We start from the raw sequence: 26360 nt of genomic DNA on the forward strand, positions 1-26360 counted from the left end.
ATTTCCTAATTATAGTTTAATCATCCTCATCATTATCTAGATACATTGTTATCTAGTCTATATTTTTAACCGTCGTAGTGATTTCAATACAATATTGACGATGGAAAGTCAACAAAACAGACGGTAAGCAATCTCATAGAATACGAAACAATTATCCTAATTTCTATAATAATCACAATTGAATTGAAATAAAATAGTCATCGTTATTCCTGAATTGATTGATCTAAATTTGATAAATGTCACGTGTAAGTTATCATTTTCGATCTAAACTAAAATTATTTCACATACTTTTCACACATAAGTGTATCGATCTCGATCTCCAAGTATTAATTATAAAGTGATTGCAATAATCATTTACCGAAAATGGAAACAATCACATCAGCAATAGATAATTCCATGTTATTAATTCAAAGAATACTTAAATGAGTCTACAATGAACAAGACCTTATATTTTTTGTCGATGTGTTATGATCCAAATGCCCCAAAATGCTTTGAACAGAAGCCCTACAATTATCAAGAGCCCCTATTCGATCAAAATATTTGTGCTGAGACTATGGGCATATGATGTAGTGCCAACATACCAGAAATTATGCACCTATCATTAATGCCAATATCATATCCCCATCTTCTTAATGCATAAAAGTGTAATCAAAAAAATGAAAAATTTTATCAACAAAGAGGATAACAATGACAGAGATGATGATATCATGGTCATTTACCAATGTTCACAACAATAACACACTATCAAAGCACTAGCGTAATTCGAAACACTATGAAAAAACTCCATATTTCATTTTGCAATGCTCAAGTGTAAACCAGTTTTCGTAAGTAATCTACTTATAGACATATATCATTTGTTTACTTAAAGAAAATAAGTATTTAAAGAAGCCCTACTAAAGATAGAAACATGTTTCTCTATACGAAGCTTTCCCTTCTGTGAAACCCATATTAAAGCTTATATTGTAAGTCATAGAAGTTACAGTAGTCAATTGTAAATGAGTATTTGTAAATTGTTGAAAAGAGACAGGATTAAAAAATTACGTTATACACCACCCATTCACCAGCACAAACACATAGTAAAAACCATACACAACAAAAGTTAACAATTTTAATCATTATTTTCTCCCGCAAATACTATGTCCTCTGTAAAGATTCATAGTTCTAAAATCAAAGTTATACTCAATTACCCCCCTGCACACACTTCGTACTTTACACAGTAAAATCTTTGTACAATGAAACATAAATATTCACCGCTCTCCTGCACATACTCCTTCATACGATATACGATCAAGAAATGTGTAAGAGTATTAGATTTTCTCATAAAATCGATATCTTATATTGTAAGTCATAAATTTTACAGTAGTCAATTGTAAATGAGTATTTGTAAAGCCTTATTGAGTGTGAAACTAGCTAAGCGCAAGTTATTGTGTATTACTACATATCTAAAAGAAGCAAAATTACAAAATTGTGTTATGTACCACCCATTCTATTGCACAATCCCACAGTAAAAACACCGCATAATGAAAATTAACAACTTTATTCATTATGTTATCCCACAAACACCCCGTCCTCTACAAAGGTTCATAGTTCTAAAATCAAGGCTCTATGCAATTTCTCTCTCGCACATACTTTGTACTCTACACAATAAAATCTTTGCATAATGAAACATACTCCATATTTCATAAACATTCATACGATATACGATTTGAAAAATTGTAACAGTATTCAATATGTTCAATAAATCAACAAGTATATTCTGTCTCCACACAGTAAAATATTTGCACAGCAGAACATAATAATATTCCATATTCTCCTGGATATACCTAATCATAGTTCTCCTAAAAACACCTTGTCCTAATTTCATCTTTACCATAAAATCTCAACATAGTAAAAGCTCCATACAATGAAATATCTCGCACATACCTCATCCTCTACAAAGATTCAATTCTAGCACTAATCCTCATAACAATACAAAATTAATTGATTAATTCTAGTCACAACACATCTTCCTCCACACACACTTCTTCCATACACGCTTCCTTCGCGCAACCACCTTTGAACAACCGCATGCTTGCTCCACACAACGACCATTGTACAATATTGACCTATTAACTTTTAGCCAGACCGAACTAACAATAAATCAACAAGCATTGCTTGATGCTCATCTGATAATGCAAATCAAGAATGCATAGCCTGGAAAAATCAAAACAGTCAAATTAACAATATTAATCATTCTGCAATGATACATAGCTCTAAAATCAAAATCTCTATGCAATTGCGCTCCTGCACAAACTTCGTAATCCACATAGTAAAAGTTTTGCACAACAAAACATGATACTATTCCATGTTCTCCTACACATACCCCATCCTCCATAAACGTTCATATGATATACAATCTAGAAATTTGAAAAAATATCTCTGCACAATGACTTGGGTAGCTTACCACTGCCAATGTTCAACCAACCACGACTTTTCTTCTCGAGAAGAGAAACTTGTCTTTTTGGTCCTTGTAGAGAGATGAAATTTGAATTGAAAGAAAACACATGAGGTTATTTCCTAATCATATTTTAATCATCCTCATCGTTATCTAGATGCATTGTTATCAATGAAATATTGATAGCATACAACCAGGAGAAGTGATAGTAAGTAATTAACACAATTTATTGTTGGCATTGATGTCAACAGGTTGGAGGTGCTGTATATGTATGTGAGATGGATGTTTGGCTTGGTGGTCTTGTTAGTTGGCATTGATGTCAACATACTTATGACCATATTATGGAGGTGATGTGATGTTGGATTGAGGTTGTCTTGTTGAGATGATTAGAGATGTTGTTGCGGGTGGTTGGAGTGTTGCTATAGTTGTTGCATATGTCTCTACATGTCTTGGGGACATGATATTATTGCTCCATGTGTTGAGTTGTGGTTGCTTGTGTTGGAGGGGCTTATACCAGTGTTGGAGACAGTTGGATGCCTTAATGTTTCTTCCGCAGGAGTTGGAGATGTTGCTACAGGTACAGGAGGTGTTTATAGATGTTGAGGTTGTTGCTCAAGGAGATGGAGGTGTTGGTCTTAGTGTTGAGATTGGAAGAGTAGGCATTGCATGTCATTGACTTGTTATTGGCCTATGTCATCACTTGCACACTTATCACAGAGGCTTGGAGGAATGTTCATATGCTGAAGAAGATGGTTCAATAGGTGGCATAGGTTCTGGGCTAAAGGATTGATGTTTTTAGTGATATGTTTCCCTAGTCGCATGGAGGATAGGTCATCAGTGCAAATGGAAAGCTCCATTCGCTTGGAGGTAGGCCCATGCGAGCGATTGGAAGGTCCAGTCAATTTCAGGCAGGCCTATGTGTGCAACTGAGCCATTTCGCAGGTTTTTCTCCACATTCCTCGTGTTTATTATCTAATTTTTATGTTGTTGCAACATTCTTAATCAGAACATCTCAGTTTATGGTCGAAAAAGTTAGTGGGACCTCCAGAAGCTGATTAAAGTTGAAAATATCAAAAAGGCTAGTGGAGTTAGTGATTGATTGAGTCAATGAGTTGAATCTGGATCAAATCAAGCATATGAACAGAGTTATGAAGCCCAATAGTTATTTTTAATTATTGAGTTTGGCACTCTATTTCATCCATATATTGGAGGAAGCTCAATGATAATTTGGTTAGATGAGTGATGTGTTGAGTGTGTGTGTGTGTGTGTGCAGAAGAGTCTGCAATTTGTGTGAGGATTATATTGCAGTAATTTTGAAGCAATTTGTTGAAGTATGCTTTAGCCATCATATTTGAGTTGTGAGTGAGAAGATGAAGTGTGTTTTAAAGTAGTGATTGGTGATTATATTGTTGCTTTTGGAGTATTTAGAGTTTCGATTTTTGGACTTTTATTTGTGCTTTGATGCTATGTTGTTGTAGTTCTCATCTTGAGTAGTTTTTGGTTCCAGTATGAAACATTTTGAAATGAGAACCACATAGAGGAGAATATTTGGGTGACTTAAATGGATTCAATATAAGTCAGAAGATTTCTCAATCCAATGGTGGTTGGACAGTTTGGCAGAAACTGCAAAAGGCTCGTTGGTCATGGTAGCTTCCAACAGATCGGAGTCTCTAGAGTCGATTGTTAGTTCAAGAGTAACCGGGCGAGGATCATTGATCGTTGTGACCTTCAACAGATGTTAGTTTGTAGATCCTTATGAGAAACTATCTACATTTGATAGTAGCCATGTATAACTCTATGTGAAGAATTGTTTGACATAATAGAATTTGAGCAACGCAACAACAACAGGGTGGTTTTTTGCCCGGTGAAGGGTTTTCCAACATAAATGCTTATGTCTATTGTGTTGATTGATTTTATAGTTGCATGTTTATTTTGATGCTCTGATCTATGGTTTTTTGTTTCAATTTATGCATGGTAAAAGAATAATAATTTGCAGGAAAAAATAATAATAATAAATAAAATAAATTAAAAAATGAAATATATATATATATATATATAATAAATATATATATATATATATAATAAATAAATAACAAAAAATAAATAAATAATATAAAAATAAAAATAAAATAAATAAAAATTATGTGCCATCACTACTTATTCACCCCCCCCCCTTTTGTAGTGATTTAGTTTCCAACATTTATTTATGAATATGAATAAATGACTATAAATTTTATAATAACAATAATGACAATTGAATTGAAATAAAGTAGTCAACGTTATTTCCTAATCATAGCTCAATCGTCCTAATCGTTATCTAGATACACTATTATCTAATCTAGATTTTAACCGTCACAATGTCTTCAATGCAATATTAACAACAGAAAGTCAACAAAACTAATGGTAAGAAATCACACGAAATACGAAACAAGTACCATAATTTCTATAATAATCACAATTGAATTGAAATAAAATAGTCGTTGTTATTCCTGAATCGATTGCTATAAATTTGAGAAATGCCACGTGTAATTTATCCTTTTCGAACTGAACTAAAAATATTTCATGTTCTTTTCACACATAAGTGTATCAATCTCGATCTAAGTGTACTAATGATAAAGCGAGTGCAATAATTGTCTATCGAAAATGGAAATTCCTGCAATCGCACTAGGATAATGCCATGTTAATAATTCGAACAAGAGCTAAAGCAATATCTAGAACGAACAAAAGCTTATATTGTTTTTCGGTCTGTTATGGTCTAAATTCACCAAAATGCTCCGAAGAGAAGCCCTACGATTATCAAGATCCCCTACTCAATCACAATGTTTTGCGCTAAGAATATGGGCATATGATGTAGTGCCAACGAACCAAGAATGATACACTTGTCATTAATTGTAATAGCATATCCCCATATCCTCATCACATAACATTACGATTGAAAAAAGATGCTCATCACATATCAACACATTACATTATCCTCCACACAATGCAATAATCATCTATCGAAAATAACAAGTCCTATGAATCTGCTACAACTATAAAACTACAACAAATAGAATGAACCCAACAAAAGAACCGAGTAGCGCAACAATCACACCAACAATAGATAATGCCATGCTATTAATTCAAAGAATATTTAAAGGAATATCTACAACAAACAAGATCTTATCGCTAAAAACCTGTCTCAAAAACTTGATATGGATCACAGAAGCCTTAATTCAATAAAGATCTTATATTGTTTGTCGATGTGTTATGATCCAAATGCACTAATGTCCAAAACTCGTGCCCTATGAATGTCACTAAGGTCATAGAATAGGCTTTTTTATCTGCACTCTTAGCGGCTTTCCCCATCCAAAGTTTATAGCATTGTAAACAAGATATTTCATGGAGTTCACTACGTAGGTACCATAAGTAATAAATGGTCATCGCTGCGAGGTTTGAATCTTCTCTCCTCTATTTGCATCACTTGACATATTAGGCATTTAAGGTTAAGAAAAAAATGAATATATCATATTTTGGGAATGAAGCTTATAATTTTAATTGAGTAATAAGTACATTGCATTTCTTTATACACAAACTTTATTTTCTTGACGAAATATCCATAAGCCGTATTGTGTTATGAGCATCAAATTATTAGTTTTTCATACATTTTCTTTTTCAATTAAATTTTATAGTAAATTTAATAGAACTAAAGAAAAGAGAATATATGATATGTGAAAGACATCATGTGTGGATGAAGTTGTGTCGAGGTTGTTGTGCGTGTGCGGATGCGGATGCTATGCTAAAGTTTTGTTCAAAGTTTACTAAGATAGAAAATATACAAATATTGTTTTTTAACTTTTATTTAGGGATGTCTTTCACAAGGTATAATCATTAATTAATATCATTTTTTAAGCTAGTTATTTAGAGGTTTCATATGCAGAGTTTCGAATGTCAATTAAGGGCATTATTGAGTGCGGAAGTAGTTGTGCGGACGAAGTTGTGCAGAGGTTATTGTGCATGTGCAGATGTTATGCGAAAATTTTGTGAAAAGTTTACTAAGATACTAAATATACAAATCTCTTTTTTAATTCGTATTTGGGGATGTATGTCACAACATGTCCTAACTGCACAATTTCTTTATTGATTTCTTAGTAAGCAGGTAAGTATTGCTACATTTCTACTTCCATACATCCATACATGTCCCATGTTCTGCATATTGTCTATTCGCACAATAAATGCTCCATTTTCGCATATATGCATTTGTGTTGTGTTCAAAGTTTATGAAAATCATGTTTCTCGATTTGATGTTATCGTGCTAATGTGGTTTTTTGAATGCGTGGGCAGATGTGTACTCGGTGAACTGAATGTTGAGATGAATCGTAATTATCTACAACTTTTTTTTCTATTAATCAGAGGATAGACATCGAGATGATGAAAAATATGGATGGCAGTTTTGTTGGCATTATGACACAGGTGTTGTCCTTGATGGCAACTCACTCAGATGACAGATCATAGATTCAGGCTCTCAGAATGAAGGAAAAAGAGGTATACGCAGGTTTCCCTTGACCAAGACTAGTATACACGCGGGTTCGCAATACAGAAGGCGCGTATGCGTATACACGCACTTTCACGCAAGTAAAAGCACATACATGTTGGAAAACTTGGTTTTGGTCCGTGGTATTTGGTCCCTAGTATTTTGACCCATGGTATTGATCCAAGGTATCTTGACCGAAGTATTGACCCCAGGTATTTGGTCCAAGGTATTGCTTCTAAGTGGTTTTGGACCATGGTATTGAGTAAGGCCTAAGACTATAAAAGGAGGAGGAGATCATTAGGAAAAGGCACTCAAGTATTGAATATCTAATGAAGAGCAAGATCTAGAATACTGGTCATTGGGTTATGGTGAATAGCTAGATCTGAATCAAGGAGGAACCTGAGCGCTTGAAGAAGGATAAGTTCTATTGATGGGTCAAGATCTTAAGGCTTGAAGAGAAGTATCTTTATGTGGTTTTGATCTTTTATCTGAATAGTTGGCGCATGTCATAATCTGTAAATCTGATGATCTGGGTATAATTGATGTCTGAATAGTTGTAAAGGTTAAATCATCTTTTACAGATCTGTACGCAGGTTCATTACAACAAGGGCGCGTATACACATTGGTTCAGCATTTCAAAATAGCGTATACGCAGGTTTGTCTTGAGCAAAGTGCATATGCACACAGGTTCGACACATTGAAGTAGCGGACACCTCATAAAATATGTTTTAGCTACTTCTGTCTGCTGTTGCAGTGTTCTGGGTTCTGGCTTGGGTTCTGGTTACTGTTACTGTGTTCTGGTTACAGCTTTCAGAAAAGTGATTGTTTGATTCAGTTTTGGTTGGTACAAACGAGATTAGTTGATGCAGATATTTTTGATGTTTGATTGATGTTATTAATGGATCCAGCCTAAAAATTTATAAAACGTGGTCCCTAGAAGAAAAGAGAAGGTTGTAGCCTTCTGTATGTCAACACCTACGTACTAGTACATCAGCTAGTACAAGAGCTAAGGGGGTTGTAGCTCCCTTCCAAGAGAAGCTAGAGAACGAGAGAAGGTTGTAGCCTTCTGCAGGTAGAAGCTTGTGTACTGGTATAAGACTGCACCAGCACAGAAATATTGTAAAAAGAAGTTTCTTATTAAAAGAAGATAGAGACGAATTGCAACAGGTGGTTTTCACCCACATTGGGTTTCCACCTTATATCTTATGTTCTTGTGTGTGATTGTCTGCTCTGTTTTTACAATACCTGGTTACTGGTATATGGTTCTAATACATAGATTAAAGATCAACATCTGATGAATTAACTAAATTATAAGTCTACAGGATATACGCTAGTTTTCTTAACAACAGTTGTGTATATACGCAAGTTTCATTAACTGAAGTAGCGTATACAAATATGATTGTGAAAAGAAATATTATTGACTTGCTAATATTGATTCACCCCGCCCCTCTCAGTATTATTTCCAACAATTGGTATCATAGCAGGTCCTTTAGAAGAAGCTTGATCGCTTGAAGGAAGATCTATCATCATGAGCAACTACGAAAGAGAGGCATCCATCAAGCCACCAATATTTGATGGGAGAAACTTTGTCTATTGGAAGGTAAGAACCACAGCCTATCTTCAATCCCTTGGAACAGAAATTTGGGATATCGTGGAAGGAGGATACACATTTCCATCAACAACTCCTACAAATACGGCACGTAAAAAGAAGTATGAAACAAATGCAAAGGTTGTCAATACTCTATTGGGAAGTCTGTCACAATCAGAATTCGTCAAAGTTATGTAGCTCAAAACCGCCAAAGAAATATGGGACAAGATCATTCTAAGCTATGAAGGAGACATTCAGGTAAAACGTGCAAAACTACAATCTCTCAGAATTCAATATGAAACTCTCAGAATGCACAATGATGAAAGTGTAGCTAATTATTTCTTACGTATAGATGAGATTGTTAATCGCATGAAAAATTTGGGTGAAGAGATAAAAGAAGTTACTTTAGTTGAAAAGGTTCTAAGATCCTTGTCTTCTAAGTTTGAATCAAAAGTTTCTGCCATAGAAGAAAAGCAGGATCTTCATAGTATTACTATGTCACAGCTACACGGAATCCTAACTGCTTTCGAAATGAGAAAAGGGGGTCCATCAGATATGAGAGAAGCCACATTCAAAGCTTCAGGAAAAGGAGAACTCAATGAGTCAGGACATACGTCAAAAGGAGAGGAAGAATCAAACTTTGTCAAGAACCTTCAACGGGGTTCTAGAAGATTCAGAGGTAAACTACCTTTCAAATGTTTTGCTTGTGGAAGAGTAGGTCATTATGCTGCCAAATGTCCTCACAAAGATAAGCTTGTAAGGAATCAGCAATATGGAATAGAAAACAAAGTGCAAATAAGAAGAGCTACTATACGCATGAAGATAGTGATGGTTTATCAAATAGTGATGAAGATGAAAATAGTAATGATTATAGACTTCTGATGGCTTTTGAAGATGATGATTTCTTGGATGCTTTAGATGAATATGGTCTTTATGAATAAATTTCTAAACTTAAAATCTGTTTAGAAGAAAAGAGTTTGATTATAGATACTCTTACATTCCAACTTGCTGAAAGGGAAAAACACAATGAAAAGTTAGAATGTGAAATTGTGGGTCTAAGAAAAGAAATTGAGAAAACAAAAGTTCTCAATCTTAAATTTGCTAAAGGATCAAAAACTTTAGATGAAATTATCAAAGTGCAGCATTCTCCTCTGATAAAGACAGGTCTTGGATATACTGAAGAACCATCTCAATCACAGAAGCCATCAACCTCCAAAAGTTATCTTGATGCAACAAGGAGAAATGAACAGGTTGACAATCGTCAGCAGAGGCTTAAAGAAGATCACCAGATAAATCAAGTTCAATCTACTTCGAGGATGAACAGAAGCTATAACCAACCACAGGTAAATCATTCTCAATTTGCTTCAAGAATGAATATCAATGGAAACTACAATCATCAAGTCAGTAGATTCGATAATCGCAGGAATTTCTTTAATGACCAATGTTTTCATGTCATAACTTTGGACACAAAGCTGCTCAATGTGTTGCTTACAAGAACATCATGACTAGAGAAGCACGAAATCAAAGGAATGTGACTGGGATCATGAAAAGGACCTACAATAACTTTTCTGCTCTTGAAAAAGAAATAGAATGCTCTATTTGCAACAACTTTGGTCATGAAGACTCTAAATGCAAGAGTAAATTTCGGCAAACATATCAGAATGAGCAAGATTCATTGGGTCCCAAAACATGGAAAAAGAAATAACCGCAAACCAAAAGATGTGGTATAGCCTTATATGCAGAAGGACAAGAAAATCAATGGTACATTGACAGTGGATGCTCGAAACACATGACAGGTGATAAAGAAAAACTCCAGTCATATAGTGCCTTAGAAAAGGAAAGGAAGGTCTCATTTTGAAATGACACCTTTGGAGTCATAAAAGGTAAAGGCTCTATTCTCTTAAAAGAAAAGGTCAAAGCTGGGAATGTTATGTATGTTGATGGTTTAAAGCATAATCTATTGAGTGTTAGTCAAATGTGTGATCAAGGAAATGAGGTAGTATTTCGATCAAATGGATGTGTTGTTCGTTAGCTTGATATAGGAGTGTTGGAGAGGTAAATCCCCTCTACAGATAGAGGCGATCCCTACTAGCCCAGCGAGGGTCTAGCAACAATCAAACAATGCTGCTATGCATGTTCCTAATTGGAATTAAACAAGAGGTAAAAAGCACCTACTTGGATTCCAACGCTGTTGTTTGACGAAGAGATGTTGCCTTCGCTCCTTCGCTTTGGCTGGTCACAATCCTCCGCGATCTTCGCGAATAGATACCTGCACACACGAAGAGGAAACAAACACAAGCATGAAATCTAGTAAAAGCAACCATACATCGGTCAGAAAAGATGTAATTCACATTTAACCATTGCAAGTACAAATGAGAATGGAACAATAGTAACAGTCATCTATTATTAATCAGAATAGAGAAGAATACAACCAAATGTTCTGACGTCGGTAACCTTCTCGGGAGGGGCCAGTCAGCATGTATCTTAAGCATTCACCTTTGAGGATGATTCTCCCAAGACAAACAACTCTCTCTCTCACACAAGCAACACAAAACAACCTTCCCTAAGCAATCAATCACTTCCACACCTAGCACACCAAATACCTATAGTAGCAGCAATCTGAGCACTATAAGCTCTATACAATCCAAGCTATGTCTAACTAGCTGCTCATGGTAATGGTGGAAGTTTATATAGGAGAAGGAGTCTCCTAAAAGGGTGGAAGGATGAGCTTATCCTTGAGGGAAACGGTTGCAAAGGGTCGAACAGTCATGCCATAGAAGGGAGTCGACATTCACAAAGCTAACAACCAAGCCTGGAGTTATCTGGAAGGCTGGTTGTTTGAACAAATTCGCCCAAACTGGATCAGCGTGGATAATGAGGAAACTGACGCGATGTCGCCGCGTCTACATAACTGGGACAGTCATGTCAGCGCGGAAGAACATGAGAAAGGCGCGCTGGCGACCAGCGCGGAAAAGTGATGTCCTTCCGAGCTGTCAGCGCATTGAACACACTATGGAGCGCCAGTAATCGCGGATATTTTTCAAACAGACGCGCTGATGCATAAAACTTTAGAAAAATGGGTTTCTGGGCTAGTTTAGAAGGCATGAAGCTTAGTGATTGGCACAGCAGGGTGATTGACAGGAAGGCAGTGACAAATTACTGTGTAACAGATGCCCCCTAAAGCATGAAGACCGAGAGAGTGGGAGGGGTGAAATGCTTTACAACACACGCCGAACTGGAACACCACCAGGAAGGACCGAAAATATCTCTGATAATCAAGTACATGCAGTCTAGGCATGGGCGCAGCCATCCAAAAAGACATGCGAAAAGGTCTGTGGGAATGGACGCAGCCACCCAGCTAAAGGGACCATAATAATGATAAGGTATGGTCGCAGCCATCCATGACGACTCAGGTATGGGCGCAGCCATCCATCAATGAGTCATGTAATGATCATCCATAAAATCGCAACCTGGACCATAACAGACAGGGATCCAGGGTCTTGCGCTCCGTCCCGATCCGAACAAAGTACAAGTTCAAGCATGTGAATATATGGGTTGAAGTCGAACATGCATGAACATCGTCTGATTACCAGTCAATGATGAAAACTGTTAACAGACGTGAGAGGTACCATTAATAATGACAATGGCCCTCAAGGTACTATAGGTACAATCCGCGGCATGTGAATCAATGAGCTGGTGTCGAACACCCACGGAATCATTCGATCGGAGGCTAATGATGTAAACCTCGCGTCGAACACGAAGAACCTGCCATTGAGGCATGCAGGCTCTAAGGCACCTGAAGGGAGTCTCTTAGTCACCTTCCCGGATAATGAGCTGAAGTCGACAGGAAGTGACCTTGATCGAAGGTGGGCCATAATGTTTCCCACATCATCGACGCGAGACAGAGGAAAAAAAATGATTTGTGTGAGATAGCAGATGAGGTTGTATTATTGCAGAGGTCAACTTCTCTTGAACATATCGGCGGCACTGTAGCGGGTTTGGCAGTATTTGACATCAAATGAGCGGAGGGTATAGTAATGATGGCAATGGGCAGATGAGAGGTCGAATAAGATAACCCAAACCCACGGAGGCCAGTGAAAAACAAGATGAGATGGTCCCACCCAGACACGAAGCAGAAGAGTGCCATGTTCAAGAGCGACATACTGCCGACACAACTATGATTACAGTTCCATTTTCCCCACCATTTCTGGCAGGTACCCCGATTATTTTTGGGTGACAAGCTTGACGGGGATAGCATATGTTTGAAGAATGTCATTTCGACAATGCCCGATGTCATCAAGTGTTTAACGAGCCTGACAAAGGAAAAACTCGGCGTCTTTTCTTGTTTAGAGAGTCTGAAAAGACAGCGGAAAAGGAGACTCCAAGGGGGTCCTTTTTCGTACAGTTGTGTCTCTCGAGCCCGAAAAAGTATAAAACAATGCCCGAAAGAACCGCCCGACCATTACGATCGAGGAGTACTTTTCGTAAATAGTAACTGAAAAAGTAAAAAAGCGGTCAAAACACGTCGTTTTAGGGCCAATAACGAGTGCAAAACGACAAACACCCGGCAATCTTTTTAAGTTTAAACGGTCGAAAAAAGAGCTTTAAAGGCGACCGCCTCTCATTTATTTAACGAGTCGAGAGGGGGACTCGGCAATCTTTTCATCTTTAAACGGTCAGAAAAGAGCTGAAAGCAGACCTCCATTGTTATTCTCTTTAACGAGTCAAAAAGGGAAAAATACTCGGCAATCTTTTCATATTTTACGAGTCAGAAAAGAGCTTAAAGGCGACTCGTCCTAGAGGAACGAGTGGTATAAAGGGTAGCAACTGGTTCCGGTAATGGTGGAACTGCTCAAAACATGTAATGGTCAAGAGGCTGGCTAATCAAAACCACTCATCGCTGCGGTTCCTCAGGAAAGGATAAACAACCAAGTGAGAGCATATGATCGGCCAAAGAGATGGTAGCAATGGAATGAAACAACCAAGGCTCATCTAGCAGAATTCAGCGGATAAAAATGGCAATCACGAGATGTAAATCGGGTATGGGTTCATTTTTACACAAGCTTGAACCGTGGAGAACTTTGCTTGGATTCGGTTTCATGTTTACACAAGCTTGAAACGAAAAACTATGCTTGTTATAAGTTCGCATGCCCCCAGCATAATAATGCAAATCGAGGTACATGCCCCCCAAGCTTCATTGCATTCAACACAGTGGATGGAATGAAGGTTCACTCTCGAGATCTAGGAAAGACTCGACTTGTATTTTACGAGAACTTAATCAAAAGACTCGATTTGGAAAGGGAGGTGTTTCATTGTTTAACGAGGTTGACACAGTAAAAGAACTATCCTCATAACCCTTGTTTCATTTTTTAACGAGCTTGACACAAGATCAGGAACTATGCTCCGGACTAAGCCTAGTTTCATTTTTTACGGACCTTGACACCGGAAAGGAACTATGCTCCAACCAGACCCAATTTCATTTTTTAAGGAGCTTGACATAGGAAAGTGAACTATGCTCTACCCAGTTTCTTTTTTTAAGGAGCTTGACACCGGAAAAGAACTATGCTCCATCCAGACTTCATCATAATGAACGGGAAGTGGAGGCCCCCAAGAAAGTGGCTCCGGAGGGAAGGCCGACATCTTGGAAATCAGGACCTAATGCCCCCAGGACACTATGCACGATGGTGTCATCACTGGGTACGGGCACGGGGTAGGTGGCCACGTAGTTGATTTGCGGCGAGGCAGATGCAACTTGTGGATGAAAGCCAGGAGGGAAGGATGAGTGTGCCGGAGGGGCTTGTGGACGAACGAACGATAATTGATCGAACGTCACGATTCTTCCATCGTGTGGAAAACAAACCACACGGAAAAGTGAAGAAACAAGGGCTCCCATGGCATACACATAATCACGACCAAGGAGAAGACTGAAGTCTAAAGAACCTTGGGTAACCGAGACGTCTATATAGACTGTCTTGCCTCCCAAAGTAATAGGAAACTGTGGAAGGATCCCTAATGGTTGACTCGTTCCTCCATCAAAAGCGGTGAGATTCGGGGCGACAGGTACAAGCGATGGGGAACCCAAGGCTTGCCAAGTAGTAACGGGCATGAGACTAACCGATGCACCTTCATCCAACACAGTGCCGGGCAGCGCCATTTGGGCAGCATAGGCGGTGACCCAGAAAGGCACATGGGATGGAAGGGGAGGGGTAGTCAAACGACTCCAATCGAAGGAAATGACCGAACTACTTGGTGGGGGAACCATATGGTTGCCCCCCTGCTCACAAGGAAACGAATCAGAATTCTCCGGAGAGATTGAGGTGGAAAAACCATTATCAAGCTCAGGAGAATTTGACGAGACGAGAAGAACATGAGAATTTTGCTCTTCCGAAATAGAGTGGTCGAGAGGGGGGGAACTCGAATTGACACTCTTTCCGACCAATGGTTGGTCTGGAACAGGCTGGACATAGCCGGGTTCGGGAAGAGGAGCCTGGACAAGAGAGGAATCTGAAGCAATCTCTTTGTCAACAGGGGCGCGATCTGCAGTCGCAGAAAGACGTTGATAACCAGCGGGAAATGGATTCGGAGGAGCAGCAAGACTTTCCAACACAGCAGAGGCTTTATCCATGAGTGGACAAAGGTGAAGGGGATGTTTTCCTTCACGAAGTAGATGGTCCTCCCTGCATAATCGACAAGGAAACTTAACCTTCCACGGAGGAGTAGAAGGTGACCCGACTTCGGGTGTACTGGAGTGGATAGCTGGACTTGAGAGGGGGACTGTGTGTGTAGGCTCTCCCTTAGGGGACTTCTTCTTCTTGGTCCTCCTCTTCTTCTTCTTAGCCACCTGGTTACTCACATCGAGAATTTCACCAGGCGAAGTACAAGAGGACGACGTAGAAGTAGGCGTCGAAGGGGAGAGATCCACCTTAGGATCAACATGATGTTGTTCAGGTGGAGGGACTGATGGACTAACAGCCGATACGGTAGGGACCAAAGAGGTTGAAAACAACCACACAGGCAACCCGACAGTTAACCCTGGTAGGGACAACGTCGCCATATACGGAGCACCAACATTCCCAAGAGGAGGGAATTGTCCTGGATTCCCATCAGATGGGGAACCTGGGTTAGTGAATCCCGGAAAAGTTGCCATAGCAAACGAAAACGAAACCTACTCAAGCTAACACACACGAGATCTAATCAGGTGATGTTATCGTGGCCGAATAAATTTTTAAGACACAGGAACCAAACTTGACCTTTTCATGTTTCAAGAGTCGAGAAAAGGACGAAAAGATGACTCCAGTCTCCTTCGAATGTTTAATGAGCACGAAGTGACAAGACACTCACAGGCACCTTTTCATTTAGGGAGTCCGAAAAGGATCAAAAGTGACTGCTCTGGAGAATCTAGGTAAAAGGTGTGCCAGACTTTTCGCAAAACCACAGAATACTTTTTAGGGTACGGGTGGTCAATCTTCGTGAATGCTGTGTTCACTGCATTACGAATCGTAGGGCGGCCGACTCGGCTTCCTATGGATAAAGGATAAAAGACTAGTGGGGTCTCCCTATATACGCGACGGTACGTGGGAGCGCAGTCCGTGTTAGACCACTATCGAGTCACAGAAGGAGGAATCACCCAACCTAATGTGAAACAACAGTGACTATGTTTAAAGACGCCGGAACACGTCTCTAACCTAGACCTCTAGATATTTGCGTTTAGTTCCAATGCGTTTTTAGATTCATTTGGTTCATTTTACAGTTGATCTTGAGATTAAGTTTCGATTTCAGGCTCTATCGTATGTTCTCTCATAATTACCTAGATGCAAACTACATGTCAAAGAGAATCATTTTGTTCGATGAATTCTAGCTATGGAAGGGTAAAGAGATTTCAATCAAACAAAACGAACACAATCAATCAATCAAACAGCCTATTGCAACTTGAAAGCGAGGAAAGGAAACTTTTCTTTTGAAAATGCAAATCAATGAAACATTATTTTCCTTTTCAACTTTTTAAAAGCAAAGCCACTAGTTTGATTTTCTTTCAGTGACACAAAGCATCCAAAATAATTTGGAGGAACTAGAACACCAAGAAAAATGTAATTGCCTAATGAAAGCACACAAAGTTCCCAAAACACCCAACAAAGATTTCCAAATCAAAAGGAAAACTAAGTTCCGCACGAGCTACGTGATCTAAGCTCGGCAAGACAAGCAAGGATTGAAACGAGGGGAAAAGCGAGAAATACTCGGAAACACAACCCAAAGCACTTCAACAATCACTGAACGAGTACACAAACGAATCTGAAGTTGGCTGATCAAACAAGAAAGCAAGATTCCTACGGAAGGCTTGACACACACACGGCCACTAGATACCCTAGGGCTAGAGTGCAAAATCAACAGAAAAGGGCAAACACCCGAAGGAAGAGAGTTATAACCAGTCAATTAGAGACTCGAAACCATTCAGCGATCGAAAAAGTGACGGTGTAAACACAAACCAAGTAGCGAAAGCAAAAGGGAAGGTGTTCGCAAAACCAAAAACTAAGCAAAAACGGAACCCTATGGATCCAGACTTCGCAATCAAGGAGTCCAGAGTTCAGACAGTGAAAAGCAAGTCACAGACAGGCGGAGAGAAGAAGGGAAAGTCACAGCAAGAGGTTCAGGAGGCCAATTTGGTCAAAAATGAATTTTACAGGATCAGCGCGGGTAGCCTTCAGCAACTCGGCGCTGACAAGGGGATCCCTGTAGCAACTTTGCGACGTCAGCGCGGAAGAACAGGAATAAAGCGCGCTGTCTCGGAAAAACGAGGTCAGCGCGGAAATAAAACACACAGACGCGATGACAGGAAATACAAAGAAGCGGGGGCGCGATGTCAGCGCGGAAGGACACGTATGAAGCGCGCTGTCTCTGAAAACGAGGTCAGCGCGACTGTTAGACGTACAGGCGCGATGGAAAGAAAACCAAAGAACAGGGTCGCAATGTCAGCGTGACTGTTCGGAATTAAGACGCGCTGAGAGAAAAAATGAGCAAGGCCAAAATAAAAACTTCCCAAACCAAAAGCAAGAGCCTCTTAACAATAAAAATGCTTCCCAGATATACCCAGAAAGTTCATAAGCAAAGAGACAATCCCAAAAACTCGAAAAGAAATCAATCAAAGCCAAGTACAAAAGTGGACTCAAGAGACAAAAAGGCTGATTCCCCAGCGGAGTCGCCAAATTGTTGGAGAGGTAAATCCCCTCTACGGATAGAGGCGATCCCTACTAGCCCAGCGAGGGTCTAGCAACAATCAAACAATGCTGCTATGCATGTTCCTAATTGCAATTAAACAAGAGGTAAAAAGCACCTACTTGGATTCCAACGCTGTTGTTTGACGAAGAGATGTTGCCTTCGCTCCTTCGCTTTGGCTGGTCACAATCCTCCGCGATCTTCGCGAATAGATACCTGCACACACGAAGAGGAAACAAACACAAGCGTGAAATCTAGTAAAAGCAACCATACATCGGTCAGAAAAGATGTAATTCACATTTAACCATTGCAAGTACAAATGAGAATGGAACAATAGTAACAGTCATCTATTATTAATCAGAATAGAGAAGAATACAACCAAATGTTCTGACGTCGGTAACCTTCTCGGGAGGGGCCAGTCAGCATGTATCTTAAGCATTCACCTTTGAGGATGATTCTCCCAAGACAAACAACTCTCTCTCTCACACAAGCAACACAAAACAACCTTCCCTAAGCAATCAATCACTTCCACACCTAGCACACCAAATACCTATAGTAGCAGCAATCTGAGCACTATAAGCTCTATACAATCCAAGCTATGTCTAACTAGCTGCTCATGGTAATGGTGGAAGTTTATATAGGAGAAGGAGTCTCCTAAAAGGGTGGAAGGATGAGCTTATCCTTAAGGGAAACGGTTGCAAAGGGTCGAACAGTCATGCCATAGAAGGGAGTCGACATTCACAAAGCTAACAACCAAGCCTGGAGTTATCTGGAAGGCTGGTTGTTTGAACAAATTCGCCCAAACTGGATCAGTGCGGATAATGAGGAAACTGACGCGATGTCGCCGCGTCTACATAACTGGGACAGTCATGTCAGCGCGGAAGAACATGAGAAAGGCGCGCTGGCGACCAGCGCGGAAAAGTGATGTCCTTCCGAGCTGTCAGCGCATTGAACACACTATGGAGCGCCAGTAATCGCGGATATTTTTCAAACAGACGCGCTGATGCATAAAACTTTAGAAAAATGGGTTTCTGGGCTAGTTCAGAAGGCATGAAGCTTAGTGATTGGCACAGCAGGGTGACTGACAGGAAGGCAGTGACAAATTACTGTGTAACAAGGAGAAATAGTGATCAAAGGCATAATAACTCCAAATAATTTATACATACTCAAGGGAGGACAGCAACAATGTTATCTAAGCAAAAATGATGAACACTGGCTATGGCACAGAAGATTGGGGCATCTAAGCTTCCCTCGGGTAAGGAAAGCATGCAAATTCCAGGCTATAAGCGATCTTCCTGACATCAAAATTCCAGAAAATACAATATGAAAATCATGTCAATATGGTAAGAAAACCAGAACACATTTCCCTGAGAAGGAAGGATCAGCTAGTAAGCCGCTTGAACTTGTCCATACTCATTTATGTGGTCCATCAAGGAAAAAGTCACCTCGTGGAGAAGAATACTTTATAGTGTTCATTGACGACTTTTCCAAAATATGTTGGATATGACTTCTAAAGCATAAAGACAAAGCATTTGAAAAGTTCAAAGCATTCAAAGCTTTGGTTGAAAACAAATGAGATTGCAAAATCAAATGGCTCAGGTCTGACTGAGGAGGAGAATTTACCTCGGATGAATTCTTCAACTTCTGTGAATAACATGGAATAAGAATGGAATTCTCTACCGCAAGGACTCCTCAACAAAATGGAGTGGTAGAAAGGATGAACAGAACTGTTCAACAAATGGCTCGTGCTATGCTAGATGAGTCTGGAACTCCTGCAACCTTCTGGGGTGAAGCTGCATTTTCTGCCGTCACTATTCTCAACAAAACGAATGTTCGGGTAAACAGCACTCAAACTCCTCATGAACTTTGGTATGGTAAGACTCCTACTGTAAAATACTTCAAAGTTTTTGGAAGCAAATGTTACATCAAAAGGACTGATGAAAAACTTGGCAAGTTTGAACCTAGAGCAGATGAAGGCATTCTCCTTGGTTACTCTTCCCGGAGTAAAGGATACAAGTGTTATAATAAAAGACTTGGGAAAATTGTTGAAAGTATTGATGTTGTGGTTGATGAAGCAGGCGAAAATCCAAAGCAGGTAAAAACTGAAGAGTGGGAAGAAGATGAGGATTATCCTTCCACATCAAATCAAATTAATGCTGAAGAAGAAGTAAATGAAGCACCAGAAGAGCAGATAACGGCAGAAGAAAAGACTCCATCTAGATATGTTCAGAAAAATCATCCAGAGACTCAAATTTTGGGACAGAAAGAGGCAGGTGTGCAGACAAGAAGAACTATTACAGAAGCTTCAAGCTATCTAGCATTGCTTTCCTCCATCGAACCGCAAAATGTACATGAAGCATGCAAAGATGAATGTTGGGTCAAGGCTATGAATGAAGAGCTTGAGCAAATTGAAAAGAATAATACTTGGGAATTAGTTCCTAGACCTCATGATAAGAATGTCATAGGAACCAAATGGATATTCAAAAACAAGCTGAATGAAAATGGAGAAGTTATTAGAAACAAGGCCAGACTTGTTTGTAAAGGGTATGCTCAACAAGAAGGTATAGACTTTGAAGAAACTTTTGCACCTGTTGCTAGACTTGAAGCCATAAGAATGTTCCTTGCTCTTTCTAGCTTTCAGAAGTTCAAAGTATATCAAATGGATGTGAAATATTCCTTTCTTAATGGAGACCTAGAAGAAGAAGTTTATATTAAGCCACCAGATGGATTCATCCTTGGAAATGATCCAAAACTTGTATGCAGACTCAAAAAGACTCTCTATGGTCTAAAACAAGCTCCAAGGGCCTGTATTATCGTATTGACAAATACCTTCATCAACAAGGTTTTTAAAAGGGATCAGCTGATAACAATCTATATATAAAAATTAACAATGATAAATTGCTAATACTTGTTGTGTATGTTGATGATATCATTTTTTGTAGCAATGAAGAAGCCATGATTCAAAACTTTTCTTTGGTAATGCAGAAAGAATTTTAAATGTCCCTTCTTGGTGAGCTCACATGTTTTCTTGGTTTACAAGTTCAACAAAATAAAGATGGTATTTTCTATCACAAACCAAGTACCTCAAGCAAATCTTGAAGAAATATGGCATGGAAGATTCTAAACCAGTATGTACCCCTATGGTAACAGGATGCAGCGTCAGCACAAATGATGAATCAGCAGCAGTACATCAACCAACCTACAAATCCATGATTGGTAGTCTGCTCTATCTAACAGGTACCCAACTAGACATCATGCATGCAGTGGGAATAGTTGGAAGATTCCAAGCAAATCCAAAGGAAGCACACCTTCAAGCAGTCAAAAGGATTTTTAAATATCTTCAAGGGACACAAAACTTTGGTTTATGGTATCCTAGAGATACAGATCTTACACTTCATGCATATACAGATGCAGATTGGGCAGGAAGCATGGATGACAGAAAAAGCACAAGTGGTGGTGCATTCTTCATGGGTTCTGTTATCACTCAAGTTGTCCCTTGGCTCCTTAAGGGATACGGCCGAGGTAACCACAAACCAATCTTTGGGCTGCAGGTCCTAGCCTACCTGCAGTCAGAGAGGGCTCTCTCTTTAAAATTTAGCTTTGTTTTGGGCTGATTTTAGGCTAGTTATGGTGTACATGGGTTTTGTTTTGATTTTGGTGGGAAGGATGATGTTTTCAAGAAGAGTTGGGATGCATAGAGTGAGAAGTTCAAACCATTGGGCATGGAGTCATGGATTAGGGCTTGCTGATGTCTTTTCTTGGTCACAAGAGGAATACAGAGTAGGATAGCTACACATAGAACAATATCAGGCTGGAATAAAGATGGAATGAAGGTCAGAGATGAAAGGAAACTAAGAATATTTCATTAGCTAACAGAGAGGGAAGGTGAATGAAAGTTTGTCTAGGAGCAGTCAAGAATTCCTAAATAACAGTCATATGTGAAAGAAACAGGGTAAACATGATCATTTAAGTATGCATATTCATAACCATTTCTGAAGAAAACATATAGAAATAACAAGAACTGAGCATAGAGTGCAGTCAAGCAAAGCCTAAGCTATTCTTCTTTCTTGCTATTTAGATGGTAACACAATGGTGGCGTAAACATATATAAACTGTAAACAGAGGTAAGAAAACACTTATTGAGCCATGTAGTAGCACAGGAATTCCACAGTCACTCTTCAGCCATTAAATAACACAACAGACAGTTCTTCATCCAAAGCATTCTAGCAGTCTTTGATTATAGAGCTCTCAAAGTATACAGCGCAAGTCTAGAATGAGGATTATCAACCAACCAACCCTTTAAACAATGAATCAGGGTGGTTTATATAGAGAAAATATCCAAAAATATCTATTACAGTAGATCTTAAATAGATCTGAGGGAAATGAGTTCTTTAATCAAATCTTGTCCTGAAATTAATGCAAGAAGATATCTATTTGAGCTGCGCTGGAGGCAGCTGCATCAAAATGAGTTAATATGGTGTCCTTGGTGGCTCGGTGCAGTGTTTCTGCAATAACTGTGCCTTTAATCTCTTATCTGCACCTTTTAGGCAGTTCTGCTGCTTTTAGGTGGCTTTAATGTGCACTAATCTCAATCTAATGAGCTTTGAATGGCCTTTACTGCTTCTTTGACTTGGATGGAGGCCTTTAATGTTCACCTGCTTTGATATTTCCGATCTGATACTCTTTGTCACTTCACTGATACTCTTTAATTGAATCTAGGCTTTATCTTTCCTCTGATACTCTTTAACACTTGAATCGGGCCACTTTCTCTCCCTTGATATGCTTGAAATTGTCAAATCGCCCTTTTTCTGCCCTTTCAAGGCAAAAATAACTGCTGCAAATGCTTTTCGTGGCCTCTAGAATGCTATCGGCTTTGGCCGATTGAATATGAACATACATGAAGAAATCCTGTCAAATAATGGCAGAGGAATGCAACCTGATAACTGTGCTGCGCTGAGGCTGGCTTTTAATTTGCGTTTTTTGGGCCTGCTGCCCTGGTGCTTCGCTAAGTCACTGCTTTGTTATCCTACTCTCAGTATGCATACTTGACCTTTTATAAAATTGTCGTAGTCATATCTTGACTCCCTCTGCCTCCTGTCTTTTCTTTAGTTTCTCTGTTTCCAGCGTTGCCTCTTGCAAATTTTTGGGTTTTGCAGGTAGTTGAGCAATAGGAAGCTCTCCATTTTGAGTAATTTTTCTTAGTGATGCACGATTAGTGCTAATCGCGCATCGAAAACTACCTCTGTTTCTCGTTTCAGGCATTCTTTGACGCAATTCTCACCTTTTGCACCTTTTCTGTGATGACATCAGCATGACGTCATCGGCGGGTCCTGGGTACGGAAGCGTGACGTGGCAATGACGTCAGCGGAGGACAGGCGGCGGATGACATGGTAGTACGGCAGGGTGATGTGGCAGAGGATAGAAGGCGGGGTAGGGACACTGACAGATGAGCTGGCGGTGATACGGAGCAGCGGCGGGTTGACGCGGAGGTGACGTGAGCGGCGATGTGGCGCTAACGTCAGGGGCGGAGAGACAGAAGGCGATTTGTGGTTTTATCGGACCGCCTTCTATACAGGGGCGGTATTTGTCAGAGCCCTCCCGATGCAATAAAAGGGGGACACATGTCTTCTGTATGGCGGAGAAACTACTATGTTATCGGAAGCTAACTGTCGAACGCCTGGGTGGCTCCGAAATCGCCGAGGTCCGTCGGATGGGGAGGGCCCGATCTGACAGTGGACGGAACTGTGAGCTGGCGGGATGTTAACATATGGGCTCGTTGCAACTCGGGGGCCCGCCCGAATATTAAATTAATATTGCGCGACGGGGGCTTTCGAACTTTGGTTAACGCAGAATTGTGGGTTTCTGCGCGAACATAGAAAAATAATTTAATGTCTAACAAAGCCTTTAGACACCAATTATATAAAACGAAAGGGGAGGGATAAAATGGGAAAAATACAAGGGTGGAGGGGTAGGTATAGGCTATTAACCTAACCAGAGGTCAGGTTAATACCAGGGTTAGGACGTGGATGGGTTCATAATAGTCCCAGATGGACTACTATTTCCCAAGACTGCATTATAAGGCTATAGTGCCAGGGGATGGGAATATGTATTATTTTTTGGAATTTTTATATAGTTTTTTGTACAAATAGGGGATAAGGAAATGATCTAGGGAGCTAGATAATAGAGCTAGGAGTTAATATGACCTTGTGAAGTGAAAGTGTAGGGGTATGAAGCTAAGTTTTGTGAAATGGAACTTAGGCATAGTACTGAATGGAATATGGAGAAATTTTTTTTACACGAGAAATGTGGCTTCTTTTCATTTGAAGAAAGTCAAAGCTTGACTTAGTATTTTACAAAAAAGAAGTGATAGCAAGACTTATTGGGCAGATCCCAAGGTCCTTAAGGGGTGTTAGTAAGAAATTTTGAGGGGGAGGGTGAAAGGGAGTTAGACATGCTTCCATACTTCTGCCATCAAACAACTGCCTTGACATTTCTGTGATTGATGAGATGAGCTCTCCTTTGATAAGACAAAATTGATCAAAACCTTGATTCTGCAACTTCAAACTACCTACCCAGCCTACTTACCTACCATTTTTTCTTCTTTTTGGATGGGTGCACTTGGACTAGCAAACCCAGATTTTCATCTTTTCTTTTGGCTATCCTCCTATCTAAATCTACCCTTATTACTTCCAGGGGCTCAGATTAAGCTACCTTCATTTCTCTACCTAGCTACTCATCTGCCAAGCTTAAGCTGTTTGGACAGATATTCATTCTCTATCTTCTAAAACAAGCAATTTAAACCTAGGGGAGCCAAGATTAAGTTGTTTGGATTTCCCTTAACTGTAAAACTCTTCAAAAATGGTATGATTCTTCAAAAATGGAACTTCTTGGAAATATGGAACCTTGCAGCATGAAAAGATGACATATTTGGCATGTAAAACAGTCAATCATGAAATATGAAACCTATTGCAATAGGAGGCTAACAGTGGCTCCACTTGGGGATGGTTTTTCAAGATGAAAAGCCAAGAAAAACAGGTCAGAATGCCTTGATCTTCAATTGTTGCTGTAAACTAAAATTCTCCTTCTTCTCAATGCCTTTTGACTGAATTCTTATAAGCTGATATGCAGTATCCTTTTGAGCTGAATTGTAGAAAAATTACAGCTCTGCTTCTTGCCTTTTGGGTGCTTGTAAACATAGTGAAATCTACTTGAGCACTTCGTTCGAATTATTTCAAAAAACAGAGATCTGAAATAGAGATTTCTTTGATCTTCCCTTCAAAATTTGCTACGTTGTTCCCTCTTATTGGCCTGCTATAAGAAAAGTGCTGAAAATATAAATATTAATGTACAGATAGTATACAGAGCTGTGTTACGTTCAACAAAAGGGATCATGATAGTGCTTTAGCATTCGGCCATTGACAGGGCCTTCTTCAGCTGTGTTGCCATCCAAACTCTTCAGAAAATATGTGTTGTTGCCTTGAACGGCAGAAATAATAAAGGGGCCTTTCCACAAGAAATCAAACTTGCCATGCTTTCCTTTGTCCTCTCTTCTTGAATCCCATCCTAAGACTTTGTTGCCTATGTAGAAATCTTCAGCCTTGGTTCTTTTGTCAAACATTTTCTTGAGCTTCTCTTGTAAAATATGAGCTCTGTCGTACACTTTCTCTTTTGTTTGCTGCAAATGGATGGTTTGGTTTATTCTTCTTTGGATATCATTTGGCTCTGCCTGAATCTCTTGCAGCAATTTTATAACAGGGATTCCCAAAGAAGAGGGGAACTTGGCCTCCATGCCATAGACTAACTCATATGGGCTCATCCCAAGGGATCTCTTGGTTGACAATCTGTCTACCCATAGGGCATTTACAAGCCTTTTGTGCCAGTTCTTCTTGTTCTCCTCCAAGACTTTCTTAATGATGTTAATCAGACTCTTGTTGGATGATTCGGCCAAGCCATTACCTTGAGGGTAATAGGCTGTGGAGTGACCTAAGGTAATGTGGAATTTGTGGCAAAAACTGATCATTTTCTTGGATTTGAAGGCAGCAGCATTATCTATAATGATCTTCTCAAGACAGCCAAATCTGGACAAAATGTTGGTTTCAAGGAATTGGATGATGGTGGAGTCATTGGCTTGCCTACATGGGATGGCTTCAATCCACTTGGTAAAGTAATCTATGGCTGTTAGAATCCACTTATGTTGGCCAGAAGAGGATGGACGGATTTCTCCAATGAAGTCAAGACCCCATTGTTGAAAAGGCTTCTCGGTTGAAATGGGCTTAAGGGGCAAGGGCAGAAGCTTTCTTTTGCCTTCAAAGATTTGGCATTTATGGCATGAAACAGCAAACTTTCTCACGTCAGCAAACAAAGAGGGCCAATAGAAACCAGCCCTTAGTATCTTTTCAGTAGTGGACTTCCAATATAAGTGCCCTCCACAGTCCCCTGCATGAAATTCTTTCATGATACTGTCAGTTTCATTCATAGTTAGACAATTTAGCAATATTCCTTCATGATTTTTCCAAAACAGGGCACTATCTAAGACACAAAACTTTGATGCTTTCATCTTTAAAAATCTCTTTTTGGTTCTGGAAAACCCTGGAGGATCACACAGGTTTAACAAT

This window comes from Pinus tabuliformis, chromosome 7, assembly GCF_031772625.1.
Source record: "Pinus tabuliformis cultivar Carrire ecotype Pingquan chromosome 7, CPIR1, whole genome shotgun sequence".
Taxonomy (NCBI): domain Eukaryota; kingdom Viridiplantae; phylum Streptophyta; class Pinopsida; order Pinales; family Pinaceae; genus Pinus; species Pinus tabuliformis.